We start from the raw sequence: 10,365 nt of genomic DNA, 5'->3' as shown, positions 1-10,365 counted from the left end.
AAAGCACAGGGGAGCATAAGGTTAGATGATGATGAAGGGATTGATCTGTGTTCTACCCTGACAAGGGCCAGGGAGCATATCGAGTGTGCAGGGCATGGATAAAGAGCTTTGCTCTGGGTAATACTACTAGGCCAGACTGCAAACTCTTAGAAATGGAGATACTCAGTTACATTTTACAGTTTCTTTCTCAAGGTGCTGCCCACATGAGCATATATTCAATTATTACTGTGATTATAAATATTTACTATGTAGCACTCAGCCTGAAGAATCTGCCCATTTCTGTCCTATCTATCTTTTGTCTTTGGAAGAACAGTTCAGAAACCAGCTCATCCAAAATATGTTTCTACCCTGCTTTGACTTCTCCTCCCTTCTGTATCCTCCTGCTGCACTGACTATATGTCATACTGCAGCATTCTGGCCTTAACTCTAGCTGTTTATAGAACTCCCATACATGTGGGCCTGACCTTGGATCATCAAAATAATACAGAGATCAGGGCTTAGGGGAGCCTGAGAGATTATCTTTGAGTTATCCATGGAACCCAAAGTCCTGAGAAAGAGCCTTAAGAGGCAGCTTGTGTAGATGAGATTCCCAACTTCCAACCTAGGTTAGCCATTGTTTTACATATTAGGGTTCCACTAAAGAGCACTCTCCAAAAGGTCTCACCCATAGGATGTTCTAGTTTGTGGTGAAGTGGCCTTAGGTTACTTGGAATGGCCCTCTCTCTTCTCAAATGCCAAATTTCTGATGTCATACTACCCTTACTATAGCCTGCATGCTGCAAATTCCAGCATTAGAGCACCAACGGATTTCCGTGGTTTCTAATTAAATCTCCACAACAAATCTGAATTAGCCACACAACATGTGCATGCTGCTCTTGATTAGAGTCCGCTTTCTGCTTATTTGCTTGATAACAACAAGAAGAAAATAGAAAATGCTGGTTTTGACTGCTCAGTAACAAAAACCAGAAGCCATTAATATTTTATAAGTCTGGGATTCTTAAAGCTTGAGTTTCTCTTTTCTTAATCAGACTAGCTCTTCCAACATCACAGCAGAGGCTGGAAGCCAAGGGAGAAATTCAACAGAGGCCTTTCAAATGCTAAATTATGAAGCTATGAAGTGCACACAGAAAGATGAATGATAATTTCTCAGATGAATTATAAAATTATTCTCAGTAAATGAAACTAATGCAAAAGCACTTATTTATACCCTGGACCTTGATTTTAAAAATAAATAAGAGGTGATCTTTTTATCAATTTGGACATTAGAAATGATGTCACTTATAATGATTACTGCCAGTTCCCTCAAACGTCCTATTTATTGAAGTAGTCAAAATTCATTCTAACTCAGGTTTGTGAGTATCTAGCTCACCAGCAACCAAAGAAGCAGTTCTGAGTGGCGCATTCAAAGTTTCACTTTTCTGAGAATATTGCTGATGCATAGGTAAGTTCAAATGTGTTTATTGTCTCCAATATTTGACAAAATTAAGGGTCCCAGTGACCACAAGGCACAGAAAACAAATGTCAATGCTTGTGTGGCACAAGGCTGAATTTCCTGTTTCCACACATTTCTGAGTATTCGGACTACTGGAAGTCCATGAATAGGAATGAGGAATGAGGAATTTGTCCTCTGTTTGTGCAATAAGGTAGGAGACATCTTTTGCATCTCCAATAAGATAGCGAGTTCTCACAGATGTGCTTAAGGAATACTCAATTTTCAGGCCTCCAGGCTCTTGCATGGAGTTTGGTCTGCGTTGTTGAAACAAGAAGTAAAACTGTTCACACCAGTTTATACAGAAGAGGAATATTTTCATTAAGATTAGACTTTAAAAAGTATCTGTGCTAAAGAGCAAAGGTTTATCATCTGAGCCCCATGATGGTCTCCCCTGAGCTCTTTGATTTGGCCTTTTTCAGCCAGACTTAGGAATGAGGGAAGACCACCCATTTGATGACATCCAAGTGTGGTGTCCCTGGGAGCACAGGGATAGAAGAGCTTACAGTCAATTGAAGATAAAAGATAGGTTTGTGCTGGGAGAGGTGGGTCATGAGGGCAAGTATTCAAAAAAAGGTTTCCAGAGTCAAGTCTTGAAAACATATCCTCCTGGGGGCCAGCAGTTAGCGCAACAGCTATGTCGCTGGACTCCCATGAGTCAAATGCAGTTCAAGTCCCAGACCCGGTGGCTTAAACTCACAACGGGCGCATGTGCATGCATGCCCAAGATACCGAGAGGAAAATGGAGGAAAAGGGATTGTGGAGTGGCCATCCCCCCTGGGTGGTGATTTCTTGCTTTCTGTCTCTCTGTCTCTCTCTATCTTTCTGGCTAGCGCATGCACTCTATAGAAAAAAAAAAAAACAAAAAAAAACCCACATATCCTCCTGGTATTAAGTCCACCTGGTATTAATCACATGAAACTCAGGGGAGAGGATGGGGTCTTGTACTTTACAGAGAGGTAACTATTGACTATAGATAATGGTTTACTTGGGGTATGATTTTCCTTCTGTACTGTGACTGGTTATCTTATCTGTGTACGTTAAGTACTGTCAGAGAGCCATAGTCTTTTAAACGAGAAGCTATGATGGAAAGAAATAAATCTAGCAAAAAAGAATCTGGTTTCCAATCTCTGGCCAATTATAATATGAGCTACATCTTTGAGTCTTCACTATATGCCAGACCCATTACACATGACACCTCATTGATTTCATAACCATTATTTGCAGAAAAAGTTTTAATCACTTCCTTTCTTACAAGTGAGTAAAGAAGACTTGGATAAACTTAATAATTTCACAGTTAAAGAGGTGAGCCAGAATAGAGAGGCAGGACAGTAGTGAGAATCAGATATGGCTTATTACCTGTTGATGAGGACATGTATAGTATTCTCAACTAGATTGGTCTGAGAAGTATTTCATGATGTGTAAAATCTTTTTACAAGCAAAATGAGAAATAGTGATTGACTGTTTTAAAAAATAACTAGAATAATAATAATAGTGATTGAGAAAAACATAGAAAAGATATTGAATGTTGAAGCGGGGAGATTAATGTCTCTGTATTGACTGACATGCATGGCATTCCCTTTTGAAAAAGCAATGTAGGGCGTGGTGGTGCCTGCCCTATGGCAAAAATCTATGGAGGCTGGAGGATTGCGGCATCGAATCCATCTCTCTCTCTCTGTGTCTCTCTCAACGTGCACGATTTATTGGGAACCAGCAGTTAGCGTAATGGCTATGTTGTTGGACTCCCATGTAGTTGACTGTGGTTCACGTCCCAGACCCGGTTGCTTAAAACTCACGCCGGGTGCATGTGTGTGCGTGGCCAAGATCCCGAGAGGAGAATGAAGGTGAAGGGATTGCGGTGTGACCATCCCCCCTTGGGGGTGATTTCTCGCTTTCTGTCTCTCTGTCTCTCTCTGTCTGTCTGGCGAGCGCACGAGCCCTATAGCAAAAACCTCTCCAAAAAAAAGAAAGAAAGAAAGAAAAGAAAAAGCAATGTAATACACTGTAAAGTTATATGTAATCCAATGTAATATAAAGAAGATTATGATGATAATAAAAATAAATAAATAAATAAAAAGAAAGAGGTTAGCCAGGAGAATGGCCTAGGCATTACTCCAAAACTATTCTCTTGACCACATATGACAAAACTAACTTCCCTTGTGCTGTTTCTTAATCTGCCACAAGGATAGATCTACCACCCAGCACCAATTTGCATAGGTCGTTTTGCATATAGCAAAGGAAACTTTCAAGGAGAAAGCCTCTTGTTCCAGAGGCCCTCAGAGCAGACAAGAGAGGAAATAGCAAGGGGAGCACATAATGCCTCATAACAAGAGAAGGCATAGCGAGATGTAGTGAAGTCAGGCAGAAGAGCAATTTGGTTCTGGTCTGATCACCTGACACATAGGCTATTCTTTGCCCTGTCAAGGAACAGTGATAAAAATATATCATAAGAATGTAGAACCCCTGCTCAGAGTAAATGATTTTCAGATCAAAGCTCATAAACAACTTGACAGAATTTGTAACAGTGTGAATATTCTAGTTAGTTGATACAATCCAACCGGATCTTTAGGGATATTGCACATCTGCAAAATCACTGTGTGAGACACTCAGAAAGAAGGTTATCTGCCTGGAAAGGTTGAGAGGGTAGTTTAAGTTACCTGATGTAAATGACATAGTGATACAGTGAATGAAATTAAAAAAAAAAAAGAAAAAAAAAAAGAAAAGAGCAAAAAAAAAAAAAACAAAAAAAAAACCCACATATCCTCCTGGTATTAAGTCCACCTGGTATTAATCACATGAAACTCAGGGGAGAGGATGGGGTCTTGTACTTTACAGAGAGGTAACTATTGACTATAGATAATGGTTTACTTGGGGTATGATTTTCCTTCTGTACTGTGACTGGTTATCTTATCTGTGTACGTTAAGTACTGTCAGAGAGCCATAGTCTTTTAAACGAGAAGCTATGATGGAAAGAAATAAATCTAGCAAAAAAGAATCTGGTTTCCAATCTCTGGCCAATTATAATATGAGCTACATCTTTGAGTCTTCACTATATGCCAGACCCATTACACATGACACCTCATTGATTTCATAACCATTATTTGCAGAAAAAGTTTTAATCACTTCCTTTCTTACAAGTGAGTAAAGAAGACTTGGATAAACTTAATAATTTCACAGTTAAAGAGGTGAGCCAGAATAGAGAGGCAGGACAGTAGTGAGAATCAGATATGGCTTATTACCTGTTGATGAGGACATGTATAGTATTCTCAACTAGATTGGTCTGAGAAGTATTTCATGATGTGTAAAATCTTTTTACAAGCAAAATGAGAAATAGTGATTGACTGTTTTAAAAAATAACTAGAATAATAATAATAGTGATTGAGAAAAACATAGAAAAGATATTGAATGTTGAAGCGGGGAGATTAATGTCTCTGTATTGACTGACATGCATGGCATTCCCTTTTGAAAAAGCAATGTAGGGCGTGGTGGTGCCTGCCCTATGGCAAAAATCTATGGAGGCTGGAGGATTGCGGCATCGAATCCATCTCTCTCTCTCTGTGTCTCTCTCAACGTGCACGATTTATTGGGAACCAGCAGTTAGCGTAATGGCTATGTTGTTGGACTCCCATGTAGTTGACTGTGGTTCACGTCCCAGACCCGGTTGCTTAAAACTCACGCCGGGTGCATGTGTGTGCGTGGCCAAGATCCCGAGAGGAGAATGAAGGTGAAGGGATTGCGGTGTGACCATCCCCCCTTGGGGGTGATTTCTCGCTTTCTGTCTCTCTGTCTCTCTCTGTCTGTCTGGCGAGCGCACGAGCCCTATAGCAAAAACCTCTCCAAAAAAAAGAAAGAAAGAAAGAAAAGAAAAAGCAATGTAATACACTGTAAAGTTATATGTAATCCAATGTAATATAAAGAAGATTATGATGATAATAAAAATAAATAAATAAATAAAAAGAAAGAGGTTAGCCAGGAGAATGGCCTAGGCATTACTCCAAAACTATTCTCTTGACCACATATGACAAAACTAACTTCCCTTGTGCTGTTTCTTAATCTGCCACAAGGATAGATCTACCACCCAGCACCAATTTGCATAGGTCGTTTTGCATATAGCAAAGGAAACTTTCAAGGAGAAAGCCTCTTGTTCCAGAGGCCCTCAGAGCAGACAAGAGAGGAAATAGCAAGGGGAGCACATAATGCCTCATAACAAGAGAAGGCATAGCGAGATGTAGTGAAGTCAGGCAGAAGAGCAATTTGGTTCTGGTCTGATCACCTGACACATAGGCTATTCTTTGCCCTGTCAAGGAACAGTGATAAAAATATATCATAAGAATGTAGAACCCCTGCTCAGAGTAAATGATTTTCAGATCAAAGCTCATAAACAACTTGACAGAATTTGTAACAGTGTGAATATTCTAGTTAGTTGATACAATCCAACCGGATCTTTAGGGATATTGCACATCTGCAAAATCACTGTGTGAGACACTCAGAAAGAAGGTTATCTGCCTGGAAAGGTTGAGAGGGTAGTTTAAGTTACCTGATGTAAATGACATAGTGAAGTTAAAATCAAGATGTGAGGATAAGAGAAGTATCTTAAGGGAAATGGCCAACATTCTGGGCCATCTGATTTCATTCAATCTGCCAGTACCATCATCCAACTAAAACAGCTGGTGGAGAGTGAGAGGATGTGCTGAGATAGGGGATAGTCTCCCATTCTGTGGGAAGCATAGCATGACTCAAGCACAGCGAAATGTATTGAGAATAAAGCACACATGTAGCACTTGGCAGAGTTTTGCAAATTTGAAGGGCAATGTTCTCCCAGGAAAGCTGCAGCTAGAAATATTGAAATAGAAATTTCATATCAGAAAGAAATTTTTCCACTGTGAATAATAGTAGAAACCCTACCCAAACTGAACAATAAAGACATTTTATTGGCTCAAATGATTATGAGTCCAAAGGAAATCCTGGCGCCTCAGGTGAGGATCAGTTTGACCATTCGACAACACCGGCAATGATAACAAGAGCTTTCTTCCTTTCTGCCTCTCTGCTCTGCCTTTCAAAGTGTCAAGTAGGTCCTCAGTGGTTTCTAGATGCTTCCAGTAGTCCCCAGGGTTATACGTGTCCTCTTTCATTCTCACCCATCTATGGAAAGCATCATTTTCCTAATATTCCTAAGAAAAGACCTGATATTTACCCTGATTACTAGGTTTTAGTCACATCCCACTCTCAGCTCATATGGCCATAGAATTCAATGTTTTAATGATTGGTCATCAGAAAAAACATATTTTTCTGTTTTTCTACATAAAAAATGCATCTTGACTTTTCTGATGATCCAATAGTTTAGCTGCAAGCATATGTTGCATTCCCTAAGTAGGGGTATAGAATCAGTTTCTCTGAAATTTCACTGGTACCCAGTCAGAAATTATCAGCTATCAAAAGGGACAATAGAAAGGAATACTGAGGAAAAAAATCAACACATGTCCTCTATAATATTATCTGACTCATTCATATGGAGGCAAAAGCATTTGGTTTATAAAACGTTTAAGAGTAGGTTATAATTCCCTCAATATTTCCTAACTATAAGTTTGAAAAAAATTAATAAATTAAAGAACAGAAAAGTCTCTTCAACTATATTAATAGAAGCTCCAAGTACCTTCTCTCAAGAAGATAGTTCAATGCATTCCTTATTCTCTTTTGCCTATGATCAAATCATCATTTTTAATTAATATTTATTGCACACACATGGGTATGGGGTACTGTAATAAGAGTGCTTCACAGAACTCAAAGGTGCTATAAGAACCACAGGCAACCAAGATTTTTGGTTCAGTCTCTATGCTTCTGAGGCCCTGATGTAGCTCATTCAAATAAGTGTGTTAAGTTTCTTTATTTCTCCAAAGAAATTATAATTGGCTTATTTGCATATAGTTAATAAAGAGATTCCCCTTTTGACCAGGATGACTCAGGCAGTCATATATTTAAGGTGAAGCAGTAATACTCTCAACTGTCTGCTGAATATGCCTCTGTCATCTTTCATGAGACAGGAAACTCTGGGCTACTCATGCTGCCAAGAATTTTGAAGGTGTCCATACTTCCCAGAATCTTTAACCCCATCTAAAGCCAGAGAAGCAGCATGTCTTATTTCCTACAAGTGACTGAATACTATGTTTTGTATTTAGGACTTTTTAGAGTCACTCTTCTAAAAAGTGAACTAAATGTGAGTGTGGTGGGGGTGGTCTTCTAATTAGTCTGGGGAAAAAAAATGTCAAAAAGGGGCCAGCGGGAACCAGCAGTTAGCGTAATGGCTATGTCACTGGATTCCCACATAGTCGACCGTGGTGGCTTAAACTCATGCCGGGCGCATGTGCGTGCGTGCCCAAGATCCAGAGAGGAAAATGGAGGAGAAGGGATTGCGGTGTGGTCATCCCCCCTGGAGGGTGCTTTCCTGATTTCTGTCTCTCTGTCTCTCTGTCTGGCGAGCGCACGTGCCCTATAGCGAAAACCTCTCAAAAAAAAAGGGGGAGGGGAGGCAGCCAGGTGGCATCGTAATTAAGGTGGCTTGCTTCCCACATGGCCATTCATATAGTTCTAGTCTAGTACCTGGCAGCATAAAAAAAAAAAAAAAAACCCGGCCAGCAGATACCGTAATGGTTATATCAATGAACTCCTATGAAGTCAACAACAGTTCGAGTTCTGGACCCAGCAGCTTCAAACTCACTTTAAGCATGTGTGTATGCATGCAAAAAATCTCAAGAGGAGAATGAAGGAGAAGGGTTTGTGGTGTGGCCATCCCCCCTGGGGGGTGATTTTTCACTTTCTGCCTTTCTGTCTCACCAGTGAACACACTCTCTATAGCAAAAATCTCTCAAACAAAACAAAAGAAAACAAAAAACCACCAGGCACATGTACGTGAATGGTCAAAATCCTGAGAGGAGAGTGGAGAAGAAAGGACTGAGGAAAGGTCATCCTCCCTGGGGAGGCACTTTCTTACTTTCTCTTTCTCTTCTCTGACAAGTACATGTGCCCTATGACAAGTAAAAAAAAAAAAATGTAAAAAAGGCAAAAGGAAACTAAGACAAGTGATCAGTTACTAAAAGTGCAGAACTAAGCATGTATTTTGTGACACTCCGACCCAGGTCCAATCTTTCTAGCCAGGTAGACACAGGAACTAATCACAGGAAGCAAACCAATCTCTCCTACCTACCCTTACCCCTCTACTCCCTGTCCCTTACTACAATCCAGGGTCAATGTTTGTCACCATCTATGAAGGGTATTAAGGGAAATACTGCTCCTTCCTTAATCCCCAAATACACAGTCCTTACAGTCCCTGATGTACATATGTGAGTTATAAATGTGCTAAGTGTTGGGGAATATAGAGCTAGACATTGCACACACTTGGTTTTGGGGTGAGATTGGTCATAGGAATAACCATCACCTGATTGGAAGAAAGGTCAGACATTTAGCCTGGCTCTGCAGCCCTAAATGGGACAATGACCCCTGAAGCTGAAAGCCAGTGAAAGGGGTCCCTGACTCTTTGATTTGTCCCCTAAATGTCCAAAGACATTTCACCTCAAGCCACCTTTTACTCGGCTTTCTCCTCACCCTGTTGACGCTCCCTCTATTGTCTTTCTCAAGTATACCTTATATTATACAATTTGTAGCTGCTCATGATCCATGCCCAGTTGAACCCAGGTTAGCCCCACAAGGATCATGAGCCCAGAACAAACTCTTTGTTTGCCTCAACCCAAATAGGATGCCAATATACAGAACCATATAACCTCAAATTTTAAGTCAGAAATAAATAACATTTATTAGATATAGTACGTCATCGGAAAAGTCATGATGTATTTTTCTGTGCGAAAATGCATCATGACTTTTCTGATCATATATGTGTGTGTGTGTGTGTGTGTGTCTGTGTCTGTGTGTGTGTGTGTTTGTGCTTCAGAGCAATATTATGAGACAAAAAGAGATATAGGTTATATACTCAAGTATGCAAGGAAAGAACATTTACTTGAGTGTCATCTCCTTTTTTCTCTGATTTTCATAATATTAAAAATAAAATTTAACTATATTTTCCTGGAATTCCTACCTATTAAAATTATTGAATATTGTAATTTAACAATGGATGACTTTTTTTTTTTATTCTGAGAATGTTCTATTCCTGGAAACTATTTGATTAAAATGCATAATTATCCAATGACCAAAGTATTTTAATGGATAAAACAATGAGCTCTCTCTGCCCTAAGTCAGTCATGTTTTGTATTTCCCATACATATAGAATAGTGATATTATCTCATCATCTGAAAACACTTAGTAAAAATTATAAAATATTTTTGAATGTTTTAAAATCTGGAGGCATGACACAACACTCAATGGCTCCTACTACACCCATGAAAAAGAACAACTCTCTTTACCTTCTGAAGCATGTGCAAATTTAAGAAGATGGGCTCTAACAAGGTGTTAATAGATTCTTTTTATTTCTTTTATGGCTAATATAACTGAGTATAATCCAGGGACAATATACTGAATTGGTCCTCTATGCAGTGTGCTGAGCCTTTCATTTCTATTTATTAGGAGGCTTAAATTGGGGAGCAGAGAGTAGTCATGAGAATGTACACTTTTAATTCAAGTCAGCTTTTTTTTTTTTTTTTGGAGAGGTTTTCACTATAGGGCACATGCGCCCGCCAGACAGACAGAGAGAGACATAGAGACAGAAAGTGAGAAATCACCCCCCAGGAGGGATGGTCACTCTGCAATCCCATCTCCTCCATTCTCCTTTCAGGATCTTGGACACGCATGCACACACACTCAGCATGAGTTTTAAGCCACTGGGTCCAGGACGCGAACTGTGGTTGACTACGTGGGAGTCCAGTGACATA

The sequence above is a fragment of the Tupaia chinensis genome, unplaced genomic scaffold, assembly GCF_000334495.1.
Source record: "Tupaia chinensis unplaced genomic scaffold, TupChi_1.0 Scaffold000338_1, whole genome shotgun sequence".
NCBI lineage: Eukaryota > Metazoa > Chordata > Mammalia > Scandentia > Tupaiidae > Tupaia > Tupaia belangeri.
Note: the sequence above shows the minus strand (reverse complement) of the source record.